Here is a 24,682-nt window from a genome sequence, read left to right on the forward strand (position 1 = left end):
ACAGATCATAAACCTTTGGTTTCAATTCTAAATGGAACCAACAACAAAACCGGTACACCTAGGATTGCTAGATTAGTGGCAAAGTTGATGCAATATGATTTTGAAGTCATGCATATTCCTGGTGGGAAGAATGTCAGAGCAGACTGTCAAGATTTTCAAGTCAGATTAGTCCTTCTTCTGATGAAATTGTGGATGATGAAAGTTGCTTGATTGCAACCATTGAGGTTAAACATGTTTGTGTTTACTCTGCGAAAGAGTGGAAGGAGAAATTGGCTGACAACAAAGATTTGTGTGAGGTGATGAGGTTTGTCATTGATGGCTGGCCGTATGAGAGAGAGATGACTGTGGTGGTTCAACCCTTCTGGAAAATATCAGATGAGTTAACGATTGAGGATGGTATTCTCCTGAGGAATGATAAACTTATTCCTCCAGAGGAATTGAAGTGTTCAATATTGAAGATGGCGCATGAATGCCATTTGGGGGCCACTTTAACCAGAAGAAGAATACGTGACAGTTTTTGGTGGCCACGCTTGGACAGTGAAATTGAGCAGGGGGTCGATATGGTGGGACCATTTCATTTTCTAAATTGCATTCTACGGTATGCATATGTAGTTGTTGCTTACTTTTCAAAGTGGCCATATGTCAAATTTGTACAGGAACCCAATGCTAATCACTGGTGACATTTTTAAGAGAATTGTTTATGAATGAGGGGTTTCCAGAAGAAGTCATTTCCGATAATGTTGTTCAGTTCGTGTCTGAGGACTTTAAAGCGTTTCTGAAGCAAGGTTCTGTTAAACATTTGAGGTGCTCACTTTATCAACCACAAACAAATGGTTTAGAGGAAAGATTCAATTGTGTGTTGGGAGACTGTGTCAGGTGGGCCTTGAAGAGTGGGTGTGAGGTGCAGGCGTCAGTTCAGGCAATGCTGTGGTTTTACAGAACGACTCCTCATTCTTCCACAGCTGTATCTCCTTTTGAAGCTTTGAAAGGGAGAAAACCAAATACTCAAGATAAACCTGGGTGGATGTCTACATTTTTCAAACAAATGCAGGTGAGAGATCGTTCTGATCTTATCAAGGCTAATGTGGAAAGTAAACAGAAAACACCCAAAAAATACTTTGACAACAAGAAAGGGGCTAAAGAGTCTTTTATCGCAGAAGGTGACTGGGTAGTTATAAAACTGCCAACTTTTGTTAAGAAAGGAAACTCAAACTTTTCTGAACCGGTTAAGGTGGAACTGGTTTCGGGCAATGCAGTTAGGGTTGAGGGCAATAAGTGGTGGAACAAGTCCAAAGTGGTGGAACTGAGGCGGGAGTTTGATCCTCAACTTATGGGTAAGCGGACTTTGGTGAAACAATCAGACCTGGATCAAAGTGGCAGAGATGGTCTTGAATTACATAGGAGCAATAGAGTACGAAAACTACCTTGGAAACTGCGTCAATAATGAAAAATGTTATGTTGAGTTTGTTTATCTCAGGGGTTTAGACAAGGGTGTTTTTAAAATATTTTGGTATTGGAGGTTTTAAAAAAAAACAAAACTCAATTAAGCAGCTTTATGTAGTTGTACTTTTATGTAGTTGAGCGTGAGCGAGCGGCTGGAATGTTGCTGCGTGAAGGGTTGCTAGGTGTTGGCGACGGTGGAAAAGAGATCGGATGGTTGCTGCAGTGTATGGCAGTTTATGTCCCGACGCGCTCGGAGTTTTTATCGCTGTAAATCATATAATGCAATAAAGATGTCAGAACAAACAAAGCTCCTGGCTAACTTCAACGTTGTATAAAAGTAAAGGGATGTGTCCCAACAGTATCAATGTCAAGCAAACCAAAAGTGCAGGTGGTGACTTGCACACCAGCCTCCTTCACTTCAGCAAGGAGTGGACTGGCCTAGCAGAAGTCTGCCTCAAGTAATAGTGTTTTGATGTCTCTTCCCTTCCACAGTAATCGGCACCTGCAGCCCTAGTGTGTCATGGCACAGAGGGTGGAGTGGTGACGGCGTCACCGCTAAGGAACTGCTGTGTCATGATGCCAGCAGCACTGAGTGTGCTCCTCACAGAAACAGAAAAACTCTCTCCTAGGGGGAGCAAATCGTCAGCCCTCTCAAACCCCATCAGCAGCTCGGCTCCCATGCCCTTCGAACCTAGACTTTGAAGCATCGCCTGCAACGCGACTCTGAAGCACTGGTCATCCTCAAGCAGACTTGACAGTGAGGGGGCAGCCTTTCAAGACCCTCAGCACAGCAAACACAGCAGACAACAAGCACGCTTCAAATGGGTGCAAGAAGGGTGAGATTAGGTAAGCCTAAACAAAACACGCGGAGCAGACAAAATGGAATAAAAGAAGTTCCACCCACCAACGCGGATATGAAGGAGTACTTGGGTCTCAGAAGAATGATAAGAGAAGCACACAAGGAACAACAGAAAATAGTATGCTACAGCCAAAAGAAACAGAGTAAATGTAAAGGGCAAGCATGGGAACCTATGAAAAGCAAAGGCAGAGTGAAAGCCCCTTTCAAGATGCATATTAAATACAATAGATTTCACAAGCAAAGCCAACAAATAAAAGCACAGGGGCAGGCAAACAACACAGGTGGGTTGGAAAAGGGTCGTACTGGACTGGTATGGGCAAGCAAACAGGAAGGCAAGAGAATGCATGAGCTTAAAGTCTCACAGTCACAAGTAATGGGCTCAAGTCCATTGCTTCATGCACAAATGTTTATTTTTAGCATGGAATGCTTCAGTGTCATAAACTGCAATTTATTCAATTTAGTTGTTTGAATGTTTCACACAATTTTGAGTTTCACCTGGGTTTCAATATCCATAAAAGGAAGAATCAAATCAAGTTTGGGCAGCAGCTGAAATATTGTTTGCCTGATTATAGAATTTTTGTTGGATACTGATAGCTGTACCACAGACCAGCTGATGAAAAAAGATGAAAAATGGCCCAGATTCTGATGGTATGGAAAATGGTGATTCTCCAGGCTATTGTAAAAGGAGAATCTGGATCTTATTAAAGCTAAGGTGAACAAGCATTATGCATAACTTACTTTATTTATCACTCTGTAGCACTTTAAAAACACTCCACTTTAGAACATTGTAATGAAAACACAATGAAAATACTTCTGAAATCTTAATGTAGGCTCCTTCTGTCTTCTCTCTTCCTCTTTTGGTTGCTGAGATGTGCATCTTCTTCAACTTTCCACAATAAACCTTTTATTAAAAAACATTCTCCATCTACTTCTAGTTCCCATTTCTAACATTCTGTAATAAAGATAAAAACATATTTGAACGTTTTCAAGCAAACTTAAGTCTTATTAGAAAAATATTGCCTCCTTTTACTTAATATGTATAATATTATAGACATCTTCAAACCTTAAAACAAATAGCTCTCCTACTACAATAGCATTAAGAATTGCGATTTTATGTCAAGACAGCAGGATAGCATTCTGCATGTTGAAAGAACTTCAGAATAAGACCTGCCACATAATCCAATGGTTTAAAATGGAACTTGCTAAACACTCCTGCATTTGACCCTTCTATCACCTTAAGAATGTCTTCTAAACTTCATCCTGCAAAAAACACAGTACTTTCCCATCGCACCTCTAAGTGAATGAGGTTTGAATATGTTCCAAGTTTTAAATAGCTCTGTACTGTGTTCACATCCCATAAAATTCATACATATAACATGGCAGTCTCTTTACATGAATCCCTTTCATAATCCTGCAGACCACCCAATTATTTCCAATAGATCTACCTTCCACTAGAGAATGCCCCCACAGCAGTCGCTGACCTGTAGCAATTAAAAGTCCTATAATGCACGCCTTTCATAAACAACTCAGATAAAAAACTGGCTACCATAATCATTCCACTTCCAAGTTATCCAAATCCCTTTCCAATCACCAACAAGCCCAGGTTTTCCAAGCTCTTCTGTGTCTTTTCTTTGTCCCTGGTGCCCATGACTCATTGAGGGGTTGTGCAGCTTTGCCTGAAAGCCTTTAGAATCTCTCAGATCCCCTCAATTCTTCCAAAAAAAGGAAGTTGAGCATACCCGAATCCACCGTAGAGTGTTCCTCTCCTTACAGGACTATTATTCAACCTTTCGATCCCTGAATCTGGAAAGGTTCTTCTAATGTTAATTCAAAGTAATGGCTACCAAGTCTGACTTCTCCGAAAGGGAGTTACCAAGAGCACTTGACAAGACTGTCGCCTCACCAGAAGAAACATTCTTTGAATCCTTGAAAAAGGTGGAAAAGCATGTCCTCTTATATATATCATTTCAACCATTAGTGAATGTGCCCACTGCCCTAACTCCTGGATTCAGACACCACCTGAAATCTCTTTCCAATTGGAAAGTTAATTAAGAAGCAAAAAGGGTACCTCTCTAAAGGACCCCATGCTCTCTTGAGCGCTACAAAAGAAAAACTATCTTCTTCACTTCCAGTCAATTTAGTCTAAGTGTCAAGAATTCCAGCCTCCTATCCCATTTTCTATAGCTGGAGCATACTGAGCCCTTAATTCGACTTTGTTTTCCAGACAAAAATGCCTTTGTCGCTTTCAAAAGTTTATTTCATCTGCTGCTCCCTACCATGAGTATGTTACTGCTGGACACTATCCATTCTCAATAAAAACTGAATAATTCTGAATCTGGTTCCTGAAACTCTGAATTGCTAAAAACAAAACAAAACACTGCTTTTATCTCAAATACATTTGTGCCCTGTTCTTTTCTTATTAGACCACATCCCTCCTGTTTCCTATTGAGTGAAACGTGCTCCCCATCCTGCCTTACTCGCATCAAAATAAACTACTAAACGTGGGGCAGAGTTGAGAATGGCTCTTTCATTCTAAGCCTCCAAATTGTCTAACACCAGAATAAGACTTTCTGCATATTCACTTTTGCTTTCTCCAATAAAAGCAGCTGATCTCTTCACTATAAACCATTTGCCAAACATTTTGTTGTCAAATGCTGCATAATGCTGTGATGAAGAGGACCCGGGTAATCAACCTCAACCAAAGATGATTGTAATCTTATTACGTTGCCATGTCCCTTAGATTTACTTTCCATAATTTAAATAAATGTCATAACGTCTGTTTTATCACCTTCCTTCCGGGTAATAGCAAATGTGCTTGCACTGTATTTACCTTGAATCCCAGAAATTCTAAACTGAGAAACGGGACCAAAACAGGCTTTTCTAAATTTACTATAAAACCCAGGTTTTCCAAAATACCCTGTGTCAATTGCAGTGTTTCCGGTTCTAACATGTTGTGATTTAGAATGAGAACATTGTCCAAATAAATGATGAGTCACATCCCTTCTGTCTCAGATAACCTACCACAGGTCTTAATACCTTTGTAAAAGACCAACGAGTAGAAGTCAGACCAAAAGGTAGGTACAAACCTTAATATAATCCCAAAATAAAGAAACCATTTGGACCCATGTGACAAATCCAGGTATTGTTTGCCTTTGAAATAGTCTGTATATTGTATACAGTTTATTTATATATATATATATATATATATTTATATATATATATATATATATATATATATATATATATATATATATATGTATATCTCGTTGGGCACTAACCACACAGAGTATAAACTATTTGTATATGAGAATTCAAACCATTGATATAAGTCTAGATTAATTCTAATGCTTGATTTCATATTATAACTGAGTGAGTTTCACGTGGATGTATGTATGTGGGTTTAGCATTTATACCCAGGTTCACATGAACATATAGGTCACTCTTGTAATGTGTGACTTCAAGTTTATTGTGGACAAAGACTTTGCCATCTTGAATATTTCCTGGCACATGGGATTTTTCGTCCTGTTTAGAGTAAGGCAAGCAGATACACTGTGAAAGTGGGTAAGATTTCCCCCCCGGAATGTTGACCCCATTCATTAGGGAGTGTCCAGGAGTCATCCCCACCCACTAGCAGATACCAAGCATGAACATGGCACTCCACAGCACATTCATCAGAACACTGATGGGCATGCAAAAGAATACCAAGGAGACTGAACTTGCGGCACTTGGTATCTATAACCTGCAAGAAGAACCTTAGGAGGTCAGACCCTTTTTCACCTGAAATCCAAGAACAGAAAGATCTCCAAGGTTAATGTTGCTGCAGGAACGTAATGTAGCTGAAGAGGACATTCCTGTAAAAAAAAATACCAGCTGACCAGTGGCAACTGAACCTATGCTGGACTTTTCTGTTGCCCTCTGCCTGACACCTTGGGAGTGGTTAAGTGCTCCCTCCCTGGTCCTGGTGGCCTTGGAGTTGTACAGCTGTGTTTGTGGGGTGCAACCAAAAGAAGTCTGCAAACTTTTTCAAAAGGTTTGCTCCAGACCTACAAGGGGACCGATTGCAAACATTATCCGACCAGTTGTTCCCCGGAGTCTGACTGGATTTTAGGTTTGCCCCGCATGGAGAAAAGTTTTCTGTCAGAAAAACGACGACGTTTCTTTTTAGATTGTGACTTTAATATTTTTAAACGTCCCTACTTCGCCATTATAATAAACCTGTTGAAATTACTCATCCTGTGCAGAGTGTACCTCCCCCTTTGTGTGCTAGAAAGGATACCTTCTCCACTTATGTTGCACAGGACCTCTGTTTGTTCCTTATCAGTTCTCTAAGTGTTTCTTTTTCTTTAGACACTTACTCCCAGAATCTTTTTTGAACTCTCGCCTCATCCTCTGAAAGTGACCAATTCTCTTTATTTTCCTGACTACCCACTTTGTTTTTTTGACAGCACCTCCTTGTGTGCTAACTAAACAATCTTTAACCTGCCTAACACCGATCCTTTTAATTGCATCTGCACACTTTAATGAACAATCTTTGTTATTATTATATATATATATATATATATATATCAGTACCCGAACCAACTAAACTTAGACTCATTCTAAAATAACCCCTCCTCTCGCAGAGAAATATTTTTGGGGGGGTTTATTTCCCCTTCCCTATGGAAATGTTTTTTTTCTTTATGACAAAGAATTATTGCGGTCTTTCTAATTAGAAACATACTTTAAGTTCAACTATTATTGTCTTCAACACATTTATTAAAAAATAACCCTTACCTACCTCAACTGAAATAAGCCTCCACCCGCTGCATTTGTAGGGATTAAACCAGAACAACATGCCCCACAGCCTATCAACAGAAAAGAAGCAGCCGAAATGAAGATTGTCGCTCCACTACTTTGAGCCACCAGCACCCCCTTGAAGAAAAGGCTGTTTGAATTCTTTTTTTTTCATGTTACTTGTTTAAATTCGTATTTGGGGGCAGCTTCGTTCCTTACCTGTGTTAGGCTGCCTTTGCTTTTACTGATGTCACATGCCAATAGGGAGGGAGGGGGCGCGGGTGTGCCTTGGAGAGCTTCGGGGCTGTGTAATTCAATTAATTTCAGGTGTGCATGGCGGACTGGCTGATCTCTGGACTCGGCGAGCCTGTCATGCATACTTCAGGCTTCTCAGTCCAAATCCACTCTGCCTAGTGTGGAGGGTGTTGGTCAGCTAATGTATCCCTCTGTGTTTTCACCGAGGCGCTGTTTTGCCTCGTCCATCCTGGTGCAGCTCTCATGCTATTTAATATAATATGTCATAAGAGCTACCTCAGCATACTTGTAGAAACCTTCAGGCTCCAGCACAAGAGAGCCATGGCAACGCGAGGGCGGGAAGAGCAGAGAACATGGCTTATCATGGTTTAGCTTTATCTGACAGCACACAATAATTGGCCTTCTTTTCTTTAATTATCCTCTGCTGAGCTGCCTTTCTTCTGGCACTGAGGGCAAACATATGGGACGTCTGTGCTGATAGCTAAGCCGTGTGCAGTTCGTCCCCAGCACTGCAGTGAAGTAAAGCGTCTGTACTTACTATTAGAGTACAGATATTACTGACACCGTTCCGGACTGTCATTGATTACTAACAGTCAAAATGTACAGCTTTAAGTGGGCAGCTTGAGAAAATGTCTTTAAAATCTACATGTATAACATTGAACAACAGCTTTAAAGCTGTCTTAGATTCAATATCTTGTCTTCACCCACCAGCGTGCACAGTTTACAAATGTGTGTTTAGCGGCCCCACCTCTTTCAAACATCACCAGCCACCACTGGCATCAAGACCTCTCCCTACACGTGCCACCTCCAGCATGGTTTGAATACAGCACGCGCCAAACCAACCATTGGATGCGCGAGTACAGAGTATACGTAAATCCTGAAACTAAATTGATCTTTCTGAATATACGCCTTTATTTAAAATGTCATCCTTCCTCATCTGAAACTTACTATTACAGATCAAAAAATAAAGAAATAATATTCACAATAGTCAGGCCAAAATCACCCACATTAACTACCTATTAAACATGTCCATAAATTGGAAACACCCAACCTATAAATTGACCTCAAAATAGTAATATTTCTAACATATTTCTTATCTTAAATACAATTATTGACCATTAAACACCAGAAAAAAACATATCTTCTGCAGAGCAACAAACAAAAGGAGGACCCTAATATAGGACTGCAGTATTATGTTTCTCATTGTGTTGTCATTAGAGTGTTCTTTAAGTCCTGCAGTGTGGTAAATAACAAACGTTTTGCATTATGATGGGCTCCTTTCTTGTTCTAAAATTTACTAGATATAATTGATAACACCTCCCATTAAGAAAGCATTGGCTGTATGGACTAAAGTTACCTTACCAAGAAGAATGCTTTGTCTGAAGATAAACTACCTGCTCATTGATGCCGTAGTGGTAATGTGAATTGTTAGCCAAAGCATGATTGCTTCCATGAGAATAAACATCACCACCATGAAAACTCTGATTAAAAAAACCTTAACTATTGTAATGCCTGTAGGAGGCTGGCCTGGCTTATAGTGGGTACCTTGTGGTACTTACACCCTGTGCCAGGTCCAGGTATCCCTTATTAGTAGAATAGAGGTGTTTCTAGCAGCTTAGGCTGAACTAGGAGACATGCAAAGCTCCTACTATACCACTTATGTCATATAGCACAATATCATAAGAAAACACAATACAGAGTTATTAAAAATAAAGGTACTTTATTTTTATGACAATATGCCAAACGTTTCTCAGTGAGTACCCTCAGTTAGAAGGTGAGTAATATACACAAGTCATATGTACACAAACCCAAAACAGGTAAGTAATAGTAAGAAAGGTAATACAAACAGTGTAGAATTACAATAGGATGCAATAGGTGAACATAGGTCTAGGGGCAATACAAACCATATATCCAAAAGTGGAATGCGAATCACAAATGGACCCCAGACCTATGGGAGCTTGTAGGGGGTTGCTGGGACTGTAAGAAGACAGTCAGAGTGTCCAAGATACCCCACCCCAAGACCCTGAAAAGTAGGAGTAAATTATCCCTACTACCCCAATAGGACACAATAGTTGTGATAGGGGGATTCTGCAAGAACCACAAACACCAGCAAAGCACTGAAGACGGATTCCTGGACCTGAGGACCAGCATGGCAAGGGGACCAAGTCCAAGAGTCGCGATAGTGTCCAGGGGGGGGCAGGAGCCCAGGAAACCCCGGATGAAGGTGCAAGAAGGCTGCCTCTGGGTGGAAGAAGCCTAGGATTCTGCAACAACGAAAAGGGCTAGGAACTTCTCCTTTGGATGGAAGATGTCCCACGGTGTGCTGGAGGTTGCAGAAGTGTTTCCACGCAGAAATACTGCAAACAATCCTTGCTAGCTGCAAGGGTCGTGGTAGAGGTTTTTGGGTGCTGCTGGGGACCAGGAAGGACTAGGATGTCGCCCCTTGGAGGAGGAGACAGAGGGGGCACTCAGCAACTCAGAGAGCCCCCACAGAAGCAGGCAGCACCCACAGACGTACCAGAGCAGGCACTTAGAAGATTTGTGAACTGGAGTCCACTCAGAGTCACAAAGGAGGGTCCCACGACATCAGAGTCCAACTCAAAGGGTTGAGCACTCAGGACGGAGTGCTGGGGGCCCAGGCAAGGCTGTGCACAAAGGAATCCTTGGAGAAGTACACAGAAGCCGGAGCAGCTGCAAATCACGCAGTACACAGGTTTGCAGTCTAGCGTGGGGAGGCAAGGACTTACCTCCACCAAACTTTGACTGAAGAATCACTGGACAGGTCACTTGGATATAGCTCCTGTGTTCCAGGGAACATGCTCCTCAGTATGAGAGGGGACCCAGAGGACCGGTGATGCAGTCTTTTGGTGCCTGTGTTGGCAGGGGGAAGATTCCGTCGACCCACTGGAGATTTCTTCTTGGCTTCTAGTGCAGGGTGAAGGCAGACAGCCCTCAGAGCATGCACCACCAGGAAACAGTCGAGAAAGCCGGCAGGATGAGGCGCTACAATGTTGCTGGTAGTCGTCTTGCTACTTTGTTGCGGTTTTGCAGGCGTCCTGGAGCAGTCAGTGGTCGATCCTTGGCAGAAGTCGAAGAGGGATGTGCAGGGGAACTCTGGTGAGCTCTTGCATTCGTTATCTGAAGAATACCCCAGAGGAGGGACCCTAAATAGCCAGGAAAGGAGGTTTGGCTACCAAGAAAGGAGGATTGGCTACCAAGAGAGGTAAGAGCCTATCAGAGGGGGTCTCTGACGTCACCTGCTGGCACTGGCCACTCAGAGCAGTCCAGTGTGCCCCCAACACCTCTGAATCCAAGATGGCAGAGGTCTGGGACACACTGGAGGAGCTCTGGGCACCTCCCCTGGGATGTACTGGTCAGGGGAGTGGTCACTCCCCTTTCCTTTGTCCAGTTTCACACCAAAGCAGGGCTGGGGGATCCCTGAACCGGTGTAGACTGGCTTATGCAGAGATGGGCACCATCTGTGCCCATCAAAGCATTTCCAGAGGCTGGGGGAGGCTACTCCTACTCCTTACCAGCCCTTCACACCTATTTCCAAAGGGAGAAGGTGTAACACCCTCTCTCAGAGGAAATCCTTTGCTCTGCCTTCCAGGGCTGGGGCTGCCCAGACCCCAGGAGGGCAGAATCCTGTCTGACGGGTTGGCAGCAGCAGCAGCTGCAGTGGAAACCCCGGAAAGGCAGTTTGGCAGTACCCGGGTTCTGTGCTAGAGACCGGATGGATCATGGAATTGTCCCCCCCCAATACCAGAATGTTATTGGGGTGACAATTCCATGATCTTAGACATGATACATGGCCATGTTCGGAGTTACCATGGTGACGCTACACATAGGTAGTGACCTATATGCAGTGCACATTTGCAATGGTGTCCCGCACTCACAAGGTTCAGGGAATTTGCCCTGAACGATGTGGGGGCACCTTGGCTAGTGCCAGGGTGCTCACACACTAAGTAACTTGGCACCCAACCTTCACCAAGTGAGGGTTAGACATATAGGTGACTTATAAGTTACTTATGTGTAGTGAAAAATGGCTGTGAAATAATGTGGACGTTATTTCACTCAGGCTGCAGTGGCAGGCATGTGTAAGAATCGTCCGAGCTCCCTATGGGTGGCAAAAGAAATGCTGCAGCCCATAGGGATCTCCTGGAACCCCAATACCCTGGGTACCTAGGTATCATATACAAGGGAATTATATGGGTGTACCAGTGTGCCAATGAGAATTGGTAAAATTAGTCACTAGCCTGCAGTGACAATCTTAGAAAGCAGAGAGAGCATAAACACTGAGGTTCTGGTTAGCAGAGCCTCAGTGATACAGTTAGGCACCACACAGGGAACACATGCAGGCCACAAACTTATGAGCACTGGGGTTCTGGCTAGCAGGATCCCAGTGACACATATCAAACACACTGACAACATAGGGTTTTCACTGTGAGCACTGGGCCCTAGCTAGCAGGATCCCAGTGAGACAGTAAAAATGCCCTGACATATACTCACAAACAGGCCAAAAGTGGGGGTAACCAGGCTAGAAAGAGGCTACCTTTCTACAATGCCTATATGTATTAGAGTTCAGTAGCAGAAGACAGTTTACACATTATACTGTGATTTACCTGTTTAAATTAGCTGTAATAGCAACTTAGTACCAACACATTTTATTTGTACTTAGAAAAAATCTTCCACATTGGGTGGTTGTGTCTGAAATACAAGACAAATGCTGAACATCAGCCATAAAAGTTTGACAAAAGGTCTCCTTTTTGCCAAAATGACCCCTGGATCTCTAGATTGGTGTGGTTAGTGCATCACCAGATGAGCAGGGACAAAGACCTCCTACGCACTGTGGCTGAAGGGCCACCAGAAAATCCATAAATGATGCCCATAGTTTGTAAAACACTGTACTCATTTCATTTTTTCCATTCATTCCTGATGATTCCTTTAATGCCAAAAACAATGGAAAATGTTGCTGTAATTATTTGGGGACCTTTTTAAAGGCATCTCTGTTGCAGTCTAATTAGAAAATGCATTGTTTACCTCCCTTTTGAAAGTTCCATCAAAGGTTTACTGTTTCCAGCTGTGAGACTGTCATCCTTTGTGCCCTGATCGCCCTTACTTTTTGACTGATACTGGTGGTTTCTGACTGACAGTGCCCTGGGCTCTGCTGACCAGACCCAGGGCCAGTGCTGTGTTTAAAGGTATAATGTATTTAGACATAATTACAATTAACATGACAACCTACCTGTAAGTCCCTAGTATATGGTAGAGCATGTGGGTTTAGACGACCAGTAGATTCAATGCACTTAACTGTGCACTTCTGTGTAGCCTTCCGTCACTTTAAAAGCCAGCCTTGCTTTCAAATTATGTTTATATGCAAATTCAACTTTTGAATTAAAGGTACTTCCAATGTCTTAAACTACCTCATAGGTCTCCCCTAGGTTCCCCAAGGGTAGGGTTCCTTATAACTATAAGCAGGAACATTAAAATAATGTTTTATATGCCCTGGTGAGGGAAAAACTGGCAATTTCGTTTTTACCCATTGTAGTGTAGTAACTTTAAAGGCTAAAGTATAACTATTGTTAGGAAAAAGCTAAAAATGTCATTCCAGGACTTAAAATGATAGTTATAATAAATCTAACAGTGGCAAGTTGTTGGATTTATTCTATCACAGAAATGAAGTTACAGAACTTGCTTTTCTGATGAGCCAAATTCCAGCCTTCAAGCAGCTCTTCTCGGATTGGTCAGGCTGAGCCAAGCTGCCTTAAAAAGGTGTAGCCAAACTGGTCTTTATAGAGAGAATGGCTCACTGCCACTTCCTGCCACCCCAACCAGATGGGACCCCCAGTAATTAAATTAGCAGAGGGGCTGGAGGGTGGAGTCCAAAGGAAATGTATTCATACCAGTGGGCCGGCTTAGACAGATCTTAACCTACAGAAGAGATTTTTGTCCATTTTGGAAGAATACTGCTTTCTGGGATAAGAAGATACCACACTTTGGAGGAAGTTGTCATACTTTTGGATGTCACCCTGCACCCCATTGGTCAGGTGTGCTCCCCCTGTCTGTCGCCCAGGAACAATGGATAAATATGGGATAGTTGCCCAGCAACTCATATCCCTGCCTGAAACTACAAAGGGAAGAAGGACTGCCCTGCTGGAACCCAGGTCTGCACTACAAAGGACTGTACTCTGGAAGACTTCACCTGCTGCACGCTGAGGAACTACAGCTCTAAGGACTTTGCCTGGCTTCAAGAAGTGAAGGATGGGACTCCCTAACAGCAACAGGTTAACAGAGCTCCACCTGCACCATTCCCATCAAGAAGACTCCAGCTGGACACCCTCCAGTGGCCTTTGAAGGAATTTGGCCAGGTGCATTTTGGGAAACGTGGTCCAAACATCCCAATGACCATCTCAGAGTTTCTAGACCCTTGGATTTCTATTGTGGACCCTTGGAGACCCAAAGGAAAACTTCTGGGACAGGATCAAGAAGTTTTTAAAGAAGATTGGTGAACTTTTGGTAAAAAGCTCCATAAGGTGACCGACCTGTCAACTAGAGTCAAGCCAGCTTTGTCGAACCATGACCAGGCCAGAAATCCAGGTTTGCCCTGCTGAAGCTCCGGAGCTCTTCCCCGACAAGAAGACTCCATGAGTTGACCAGGGCATCTCACTGGTTCAAGCTATCATAGTCGAGACACAACCTAGCCTGATGAGGAGTCTCGCCTGACAACGAGAGAAAAACCTCCAGAATAGCGACTAAGTCCAAAGGTGAGGCTTTTTACCAAGGCCTCCTGCTCAGTGTATATGAGTTGGGCTTCATCACTGTCTGTCTCAAACTTTGACTTGCCCCTAGTCAAGCGCGTCCCCGGTAGGCACTATTGGTTTTTAAGCACTAAAAAGCAAATGTTTTGATTTATTCTTAAAATAGCTCCAGTTCCCTACATTGGATTTTTGTTGTTTTGGTGTCATTTTAATTATAAAAATATTTCCTATTTTTATAAATTGGTGTTGGATTTGTATTGTGTGTTGTCTTATTTAATGTATTTGTGTTTTTAAATGCTTTACACACCTGTCTCCTAAGTTAAGCCTGGCTGCTCTTTGCCAGCTACCAAGGGCTGAGCAAGGGATTCATTTATCGAGACCTTGACTGGACCTTATATTGTGATTGTGGCCTTATTACTAGGGGTGGGTACCTATGAACCCCTACTAGTAAACCATTTTCCAACACCAACTATTTGAGTTTGTCAATCCTATATATCATATAAAAATTCAGATTTTAGGGGCAATATTTTATCTTTTGATCGGTCAGTCATCTGGGGAATGTTTTGACATTTCTTGTATTCTGCATAATATATTTTGCAGAAGTATTAATTACAGTAAATTGGATTTGTGCTGGTGGTGTGCAGTTTGGGTGACTATTGTTTGTCAGCTAATTTAGCACAGTGGTAAACTCGGGGGCTTTAGTATTTAGACGGAATCAGTTTCCTGCAACTGGAAGAAGTCCACACAGACTACCAGGACTTGACCCTTGTAAACGTGGTCCATAGTTCTCAAAATATTGTTAAATAAAATGTTTTCATCTGAAAAAACAGTACCACTTCCAGAGTTTTTGTTATTTTGCTACTAAACAAAAATACATACGAAGGGCTTCAAGATAGTAAATAGGTCTCAAGTCACGATTCCGGTTGTTTGGTGTATTATTTTCAGCATGTGCCAGGGACCGTTTCTGTATGCAGAAGCCACCCTAAAGAGAAGCCTCCCCTCAACGAGCAATACATTCTCATTATAAACAAATTCAGGCTCCAAATATGATCTAAAAAAGATGCATGCTGTATATTAATCGCCATGTATTCATCTTAAAGAATACACTGCATAGCTCAGGGAGGACAGGAATGACAACCACTTGCAGAAGTGGCCATACTATAAAATGCAAGGACAGCTGTTTAGCTGTCACAAACAATACTTGTCTAACATTCAAAATGTTCTGTAAAGAGAACGATGTTGTGAGTAGTAGAGAAGACGTGACAAAGAGATTTCTAGCAAATAAAAAGAGGGGTTACAGCAGGCCTGACTATACTGAACACCTGGCTTTAAGTTCTTACCTTTATGGTTCACGTATGTTCTATCCCAACTTTACACATACACTACACCCGCTTGGCCGAAGGGAATATCGACCCTTTAACCTGTAAAAACTCAATTCCCCTCCCATCGTCCCTTCAGTAGTTCGGAGTGGCTATTGCAAGTTAAACACTTCTAGTTTGTCTCTTTTTAATTCTCATTTGCATATACTTCTATCTCACCTGTTTAGGTATTTCTTTTACCTTTACAGCTGTGTCCGCTGAGAACTTCTTTCCATTCGCTGTCTACTGATCACTTCCCATGCACTGCTGTTCTGCGTGTCAGCTCAAGGTACGACATGAGTCTGTATTGATCTGGGACCAACATTTTTTCTGGCTCCTTTGTGATGAGCCATCCCTCGAAAACTGTGTGCTTTCTGGAAACCATCAGCTTGATTGTGAGGTGCATTGCCCAGTAATGAGCTTGCTTGTAGTGAAATTGTTCAGTTTAAGGGAGTTCATAGTCTTTCAAGTTGTCAAAAGTTGAAATGTCCTTTACATAGAATAGTTCTCCTGTTCTTCTACAATTTTGTGTTTATAAGGTGTATTGCTGCCCAACATAGAGAATCCTAGAGCTTGAGAACCAAAGCAGCATCAGCCAGCAGACATAATTGTAAAGGTCTTACTAAAACAGCCATTATCTTTAAGTTGTTTCCTAAATGTGCTTGGACGGAGCGGGAAGCTGTACGGGAGTTTTGAGGCTAGCTGTCTGGGAGAAAATCTGCCCTGTCTGGCTCTTCTTATTCTAGGGACCCGGGCCAGCCTAAGGTCAGAAGACCTGAGTGCACTGGAAGGAAGATAGAGTTTAATAAGATGTTGCAGGTAGAGCAAAAGCCCAGTAGGCAAAGCAAACAACTTTGGGTAGAGAGTAGAACATGGCAGCTGCGCGCCCGGCAGCGCGCTGAGGCACTCACCGGTCTTACCCGGCGGGCGCCGGCACTCGGACGCAGCATTTCGGCGTCCACAGAGAATCTTCGGCTCCCCTGAATGGGAGCGTTTCTGGAGTTCTGTGAGGCCGTCGGTGGTGTTCCTGACGGCTACCCCTGGCTGTCATGGTTTAGGGCGAGGTCGGAGCTTGGTCGCGTCCCAGCTTTCCTTCCGGGGTAAGACCGGCAGAGACAGCACAGTTGCTGTCAAGCTGCCGGTCGAAGGTGGAAGAGCTTCGTCCTCGAACCTGGGAGGAAGGTGGTGTGCTGGAAATACCGTGATTTTGTCTCTGCCTGGTAAAGGAGTGCTCCAAGGCAAGGTGGGAGGTATTGGGTGTGGAGACTCTCAGCTGGTTTTTATATACCCCAATCTGGGTTCTTTGAGGCGCCATAACCCTCCGGATAGGCAAAGTCTGCCTTGGGCTAAACTGGGAAGTGGGGAAATAGGAGAAAAGGAGGGATTAAAGCCCCCAAAAAACATTAAAACTAGGAAACAAACTGTGAGCTCCAAGTTGACCCCCTCGGTGAAAGCTTTCCTTAAAGTTAAGTCTCCAGATAATTTGCCTACTATGGAAACAGGGATGAATGGTAGCGTTTCTGAGACGCTGGGCATGGAGATGAAAAGAGAAGGAGGTGGTCAAGGAGAAAGCCATCCTTATGATCAGTGACAACAGCCTTTTATGGCACCTTATGGGTCCTTAGTCCGTCAGGAAAAAGGTGGAGAGAGTACAGGGAGTGACGTGAGAGCCCCTGAACCTGAAACTTCTTCGGCTACGATGCTATTAGGAAGCGGGGCATTAATTCCCCCCCCAAACTTCCAATTCTGCCACAGATTTAGCCAGTGGTAGCCTAGTTTCCCTTATTGAGGACGCACTTTCAGCGCTGTCTAAAGATATTAAAAGTGACTTTGCCATTTCGGAGAACAATGAAGGGGAAATAAGGGAATTTTTGCGGAGCCTTGGAAAAAAAAACTTGACCTTTTGGTGTTGAGGGCACAGGCACTAAAGGAGGCGATGGAAGGAATGAAAGATGAAATCAGAGACCATAAAAGAGAAATTAGCATATTAAAGGAAAATGGGCAGTCCTTGCAGAACAAGCTGGAACAGTTGGAAAATAACTCTAGGAGGAACAATTTGAGGGTGTTGAATGTTCCGGAAGGTGTGGAAGGCGAGAATTTAAAAATGTTTTTGAGTTCTTTCTTTAAGGCTCGCTCTCATTGGAAAAGTCTCTGGAAGAAATAGCAAGGGACATCCAGCGGATCCATAGGGACCCCTTTAAGAGAAGGGCAAATAGACTTAAGCCTCGGAGGATTCTGATAAATTGTCATACATATTCATTGAAGGAGAAAATCCTGACTTTGGCACTTAGACAGAAAACATTAAAAGGGGATAATTTCACTTTTGAGGTTAGGTCTGATCTGTTCAGCATTACCATAAACAGGCAGTGGGAGCTGGGGAAGCGGATGGAGGATTTCAGGAAACAGGGTGCCGTAGTTCAGATGAGATTTCCGGTGACTCTTAGGATCATGCATAATAATAAAATGTATAATATAAGAAACGTGAAAACAGCGGATGAGTTGCTGGAGACCATTAAAGATGGAGGCTTTGAAACATAATTTGTGCCCGCCGAGGGATGACCAATTGGGGCCTCTAAATTGGGTCAGTGATCCGTATGAAGGGAGGGTTCTCCAAGGGAAGGAAAGAGGGGCATGGTGGTGGGGGGGTGTTTGGCGGAGCACAGGGTGGGGAGCAGACAGGAGAAAATAGTGGGAAGAAAAAAATAAAAGCAGATTGAAAGTCCTCTACACCTCAGTATTTTAGACAAACCGTAAGGGATGCATAAGAAGGAGGCAGCTCAAGGGGTTGGCTGTAATCAAAGTCTTCAAATGTTGTCTTGGAATGTAAATGGATTGAGGGTGAGAGATAGATGAGATTGGATTTTACAGTATCTGAGGGATTCTTCCACCCAGGTTCTGATATTGCAAGAAACGCACTTAACCGGGAACGAATGTAAAGCTCTGTTTAGAAGTCAGAATTGGGTCCGCTCATGTGTATGTACTGAACAGGATTTTAACACTAGAGGGGTTGCAATATTGTTTAAGCATCAGTGTGATGCAGTAGTATTAAAGGTCAATACAGATAATACAGGTAGGTGGATAATAATTAAAGTAAGTCTACTGGGTGGGCACATCACTCTGGTAGGATATTATGGCCCCAATAATGATGATATCGAGCCTCTCAAGAAGTTGTTTTGTCAGCTTTTGGATTTCTCTGAGCCAGTGTTAATGGCAGGAGATTTCAATGTAATTCTAGACAATAGGCTGGACAGATCAACCAAAAGTAGATCGACTGTTAACTCGAAGTCCCAGCAGTGTCTAAGAAGGATGATGAAGGAAAGGGCACTTGATGATTGGTGGAGGGATAGAGCAGATAGATCATATAATAACAAGAAATATAGCCATTCTTCACGTATTGATTACTTTTTGGTCGATCAAGCATGGCGTGATGCGGTAGAAACTATAGTTTATCTTCCCCCTCATTTATCAGATCATGGAGCGGTAGTACTTAAAATGAACCTATTAAAAGATAGGGAGGGGAGTAGGTGGACGTTAGCTCATATTTTATTGCTTATTGTTACGTGTAGAGACTGAGGAGTTTTTTAAAAGTCAATTTAGGTACTGCCGCATTTCATGTTGTTTGGGATGCCTATAAGGCAGTGCTTCGTGGGATACTTATAAATATTGCCAGCTATAAAAACAAGCAATATAGAGATGAGTTAGAGCAGTTGGAAACAGAGATGAGGTGCTGTAGAGAGCAGCTATGGGAGAGTGCGGAGGAAGAAGAGAAGCAGGTCGGGCAGCAGAGGTTGGATGCTCTCAATCACCAACTGGAAGCCATTTTGCAAGCAAGGGTTGCAAAGCGGTGGGAGGCAAGTAAACTGGCGCACTTTGATATGGGGAGAGTCCAGGGAAACCTCTGGCGTGGAAAGTTAAAAGGGATCAAGTGAAGAACTGCATTAAGGAAGTCGAGGTAGCGCAAGAACAGAGGACTAGTGAGTGTGGAAATATCAATAGGGCCTTTTTGCAATTCTTTTCCCAACTCTATACTGAGGAAATAACGGTTTCGGAATCAGCCGCTCAAATTTGGTTGGAGAAAGATACTCTCCCTTCTTTATCCCTAGAGCAGCAGCGCTGGTTGAACAGACCTATCACTTCAGGTGAAATTATAGCTGTCTTGAGGGGTAGTAAGAGGGGGAAGGCGCCAGGCCCAGATGGTCTCCCGAATGAAGTGTATAAAGTTTTGGATCAGGCATTAGTGCCTTTTTTGTTAAGATTGTGTTGTGGCCTCTTTCTATCTTATGCATTCTCCCTACTACCTTAATGTTCCCTGCTACTCAGCCAGTGAGTGAGGTCATAGAATGGTTGGAATGTTGACAGTGTTTGTGCTTGGATGAGTGGACAGATGGAGTGAGAAGGGCTGAGCTGCAGGATGCTGCTCCTGGTGGGGCTTTATCTGTAACCTTCAACTAAGTTAATAAACCTACTTCTTTTATAACCTACAAGCATCCATCTTTGATTACAACACTGGCGACGATTTAAGGAAGAACCAACGCGTGAAAAAAAGAAAGAAACTGAACCTACAGAAAATCTAAGGAGGAACTAGATTACAGAGGAAAACCAAGAGAAGAGAGATTGAAAACCTAAGAGAAAAATGGAAAACAAAAGAGACTGAAGTGAAGAAGAATGCCCTGGAAGCCCCACTAGTGTTTTTTCTACTAGACAGCCTGTACTCAACAGACGTTAGAGGGCGAGTGACCTGTTTAACTTGAAGGCAAGCTGTTTAGTCTACTAGGTATGCAGCAAACAAGGAGTGCAGTGGCCTGAAGATTGAGAAGGTGGGCTGCTCAGCTGTGCACAGAGCCAGACCTGTTGTACCTGCTTGTATGAACTGGGCATATTGAGGAAATGGTCTGCTGAACTGCCTGTGTACAGAGTTAAAAATGTATGGCACTAAACATTTGGTAACCTAGTAGAAAGTCAGATGGAGGAACAACTGGTGTCAGCATTTAAACACTATCTGAAGAGTGATCAGTGAACCTGCGCAGCAGCCGCTTGAAGCACTGTCCTTAGGGCACACATTGTGAGTAACATTTACAGTCTACCTGTTGACTGGGTTGCTGAGTTTCCCCATCTCCTATTCTGCAAGAGAGATCATTGGGTACCTGATCTGTTTCCAGGAAGCTTTCTGAGAGGAAGACTACAGCGCCGACCTGGCACATGGGAACAGCTCATGTGCGGTGAAGAACATGTGTGCTAATTTTTCGTATGAGGATAAAGAACTATGCATTCATTTAATTGGGATAAACTGTACAGTGGCAATGTATTCGGGTGGGAAGTCGCTCACCAGCATGGAGTATTTTAATATTTTCCAGGGAATAATTTAACTTTAGATTTACTGTCATGTGCATTTTACTCAATACCATACATTGCTTGAGTGTATTTTTCAATACTGCTACCCTCTATTTTAAAGATGCATTGGTTTGAATAGAGTAATGTTATGTTCATGCTGACATTGTTTGCTGCTGCTGAAATTAATTTTTATTGCTGTATTGAATTGAGAAATGTTATGCCGTTACTGACATGTTTTAAAGTTAATGAGTTGTGGCATGTATGTTACGCATGAGAGGTGCACCCTAATGCTATTTTAGCATGAAATTTTGCTTACCATATTTTGCGTGTGCATATTGGCCTGAAGTTTTAAAGCCATGCTTGATTTTAGAGATGTATAATTTGAGGTTGGATGCTAGAGTCACATGCAGAGTGACATTCTTATGTTGTGATATTAGTATTTTGATCCATATTTGGGATTGTGTTTTTGACCATCCTTCCTAAGGGGTTAAGGATGTGGGGGCAGTGTGTTAAGCCCAATGTTAAGGGGGATACACCCAGTGATGCGTGTCAATCCTTCCTATGGGGTTAAGGATGTGGGGGCAGTGTGTTAAGCCCAATGTCAAAGGGGGGGGGGGGTACACCCCAGTGATATTTGTCAATCCTTCCTATGGGGTTAAGGATGCAGGGCAGTGTTTTAGGCCCAATGTTAAGGGGTAGGTAGTTACATCCCAATGCAGTAGAGGGTAGGTGAAACCCTGGCCCTGTTCGAGTATAGGGTGATGGGAGTATGTGATTACACCCCAGTGCAGTAGAGGGTAGGTGAAACCCTGGTTCTGTTTAAGTGAATGGTGATAGTGGTACAAGTTTACACCCCAATGCAGTAGAGGGTAGGTTACACCCCAGTGCAGTAGAGGGTAGGTGAAACCCTGGTTCTGTTTAAGTGAATGGTGATAGGGGTACATGTTTACACCCCAATGCAGTGGAGGGTAGGTGAGACCCTGGTTCTCTTTAAGTGAATGGTGATGGGGTAGGTGGTTACACCCCAATGCAGTAGAGGTGAAATAAACTCTAGTCCTGTTGAGTGTTGAGTTGTGGAAGGCAACAGGTTGGTCCTGTTATAGTGTGCATGATGTGGAGGGGAACAGGTAGTTAGTGTTCTCTGTTGGGTGAGCAGGGAAGTTTTGTGTTATTTGTACACTTGTATTGTAAATTTGTGGAAAGTATTGATTAACTGTTTTTTACCTTCTTACATCCCATTGGAGTATTGAAGTTATGCAGAGTGAGCGTTTGTTAACCTGTACTGTTTATTTCGATGGGGTGGTACTCAGTTTTGGAGGAAGGTTGATGAAGGGTGTTTTTCCGTTCTGTTGAATATTTCATTGTTTTGTTAAGGGGGGAGATGTGTTGTGGCCTCTTTCTATCGTATGCATTCTCCCTACTACCTTAATGTTCCCTGCTACTCAGCCAGTGAGTGAGGTCATAGTATGGTTGGAATGTTGACAGTGTTTGTGCTTGGATGAGTGGACAGTTGGAGTGAGAAGGGCTGAGCTGCAGGATGCTGCTCCTGGTGGGGCTTTATCTGTAACCTTCAACTAAGTTAATAAACCTACTTCTTTTATAACCTACGAGCATCCATCATTGATTACAACAGATTGTTTATCCGAGGCCTTGGCAATGGACTCCCCCATTCCGGTTTCCTGGAATGAGGCAGTCATTTCACTGATTTTGAAACCGGGTAAAGATCCGGTTAGGTGTGAGTCATACAGACCCATTTCACTGTTAAACTCGGATTATAAATTATTTGCAAAGAATGTAGCAGATAGATTAAATGTTGTGGTTAAGGATTTGATTAATGTAGATCAGAAGGGCTTTGGTAAAGGCAAGTATTTACATGAGCTTACGCATACTCTAATCGGGGCGATTGATGTGGCAACTGTCTATAAGATCCCCCTGGGGGTTATAGCTTTGGATGCCTCAAAGCCTTTGACAGGGTTAATTGGGGTTACTTAGCCTTGATTTTGAGGAGTCACAATTTGGGCAATAATTTTTGTTGAGCTATTAAACGGATCTATCATGACCCTTCTGCTAGAATTTTAATTACTGGGAAACTGACAAACCCCTTTAGGATATCAAGAGGTACTAGGCGGGGATGTCCATTATCTCCACTTTTGTTTGGTTTATACATCAAGCCTTTCAATAGAAGAATAAGAGAGCATCCTGAAATAGTGCCTTTTAAGTGGGAACAGTGAGAGAGGAAAGTAGCACTTTATGCAGATGACTTGATGGTGTTCACCACAGATGTGTCGACCGCTCTCCCAGCCCTGCTACAGTTAGCCCAGGACTTTGGTTCTGTTTCAGGCTATCAGGTCCATTCAGAAGACTGAAATAATGGCATGGAACCAGGTTGGGGAGAGCTGGCATGGGAAGGCTGAAATGCGGTATTTAGGTGTATTAATTACACATGACATTGAGAAATTGCCGGTGAAAAATCAGGAAATGGTGTTAGAGGAGTGTATTAATTTAATGAGGGGTTGGGTTCATCTTCCATTGATGATAGTGGGCAAGGTGAACCTGGTTAAAATGATTCTTCTCCCAAACATTAACTTTATTCAGAATGCTATTCCGCTACAAATGGATGTCAGATATCTTAATAAGCTTCAACAGGCTATTACCTCATTTATTTGGGCATGCAAGGGTGCCAGAATCGCGTGGAAAAAGATGCGGAGGAAGAGGGAGAAGGGAGGTTTATCATTGCCGGACTTGCAGTTGTATGCATGGGCCTTCTTGTTGAGAAATTCGAGGTTGTTATTTACCCAGTTGGATGATTCAGCAATAGGTGCTATGTTCAAGGCTATGACACGACCCATTCAGGGGGCAGCAAACCACTTTCTTTTTAAATTTGGTGATCCAAAATTCTTTAAGAAAATAAGATTAAAATTATTGAGAGATGCAGCAAGGTGTTGGCACCAGGTGAAATACATCATTAAGATAGATTATTATAATCAGCGAGCTCCGATCTGGGATTCTCTGGGTACTCCAGAGTGTTTGAAAGATGCCTTGTCTAAACCAATAAGGGAAGCCGGCTTGGAATACTGGGGAGATCGTTTACAAGAGATGGGATTACTTCCCTGGGACGAACTGAGAGATAGTACTGGGGGAACCCTGTCTAGGTTTAAATATATTCAACTGGCATCCTGGGTACAGTCTATTTAACAAAGCTGGCAGGGAGAAAACCCCTTAGCAGAAGATTTTTTTAATGGCTCCCCAAACGGTAGTAAGGTTGCAAGGTGGTATTGGGAGATCCTGGAGTTGACTGATGGTGACTTTAAATTGCCAGAGCAATTATGGCAAGGATTTATGATGAACGAAACAGTGCAGTTAGGATGGCAAGAACCCATGAGAATGTGCTCCGAGACAGTCAAGCCTGCCCCCTTGAGGAAGAACCATCTGTATGTGATTCACAGAGCTTATATCACCCCAGCAAAATTAACTAAAATAAAAAAGGGGAAGTGGTGCATTGTGTTAAATGTGGAGTTCAAAACGTACACATGTTTATGGAGTGGCCAGGAGTCGCTGCTTTTTGGACTGAGGTGGTGGGAGCACTGTCGCAGATTATAGGGAAGGAAGTTATTGCAAATCTCCCTCATCATTTTCGGTAAACCCAATGATTTGGTTGGGTGGTCGAGAAACAGGGGTCTGCTGTTCTTTGCTATTCTACTGGCTAGAAGGGAGATTTGCTTGAAATGTGTGATGGCAACCCCCCTGAATATAGGAGTTGGCTTGAGATGCTTGTGAATACTGCCATATTGGATCTGAAGGTGGGAGGTCCTGAGCAGAGGCTGAAGAAAAAGAAGCTATGGGCTCCCCTCTTGCAATGGTTTCCTTCTCTAGAGGTGTATAGTCCTATGATTTAAAATCCCTTT

At 43.0% G+C, this 24,682-nt stretch overlaps 1 long non-coding RNA gene across 2 annotated transcripts; it reads right to left on the reverse strand.

Annotated features, from left to right (window-relative positions):
* Positions 1–2,694: 2,694 nt before the first annotated feature.
* On the reverse strand, positions 2,695–16,553 carry LOC138267592 (uncharacterized). Of its 2 annotated transcripts, none has more exons than XR_011199827.1 (2): positions 15,627–16,553; positions 2,695–3,254 (listed from the first exon to the last, which is right to left on the reverse strand). It is a non-coding gene; the product is annotated as an uncharacterized lncRNA (long non-coding RNA). The 2 variants fall into 2 exon arrangements; XR_011199828.1 differs by having other exon boundaries at positions 16,358–16,541.
* Positions 16,554–24,682: the final 8,129 nt, after the last annotated feature.

This window comes from Pleurodeles waltl, chromosome 12, assembly GCF_031143425.1.
Source record: "Pleurodeles waltl isolate 20211129_DDA chromosome 12, aPleWal1.hap1.20221129, whole genome shotgun sequence".
In the NCBI taxonomy this organism is placed as follows: Eukaryota; Metazoa; Chordata; class Amphibia; order Caudata; family Salamandridae; genus Pleurodeles; species Pleurodeles waltl.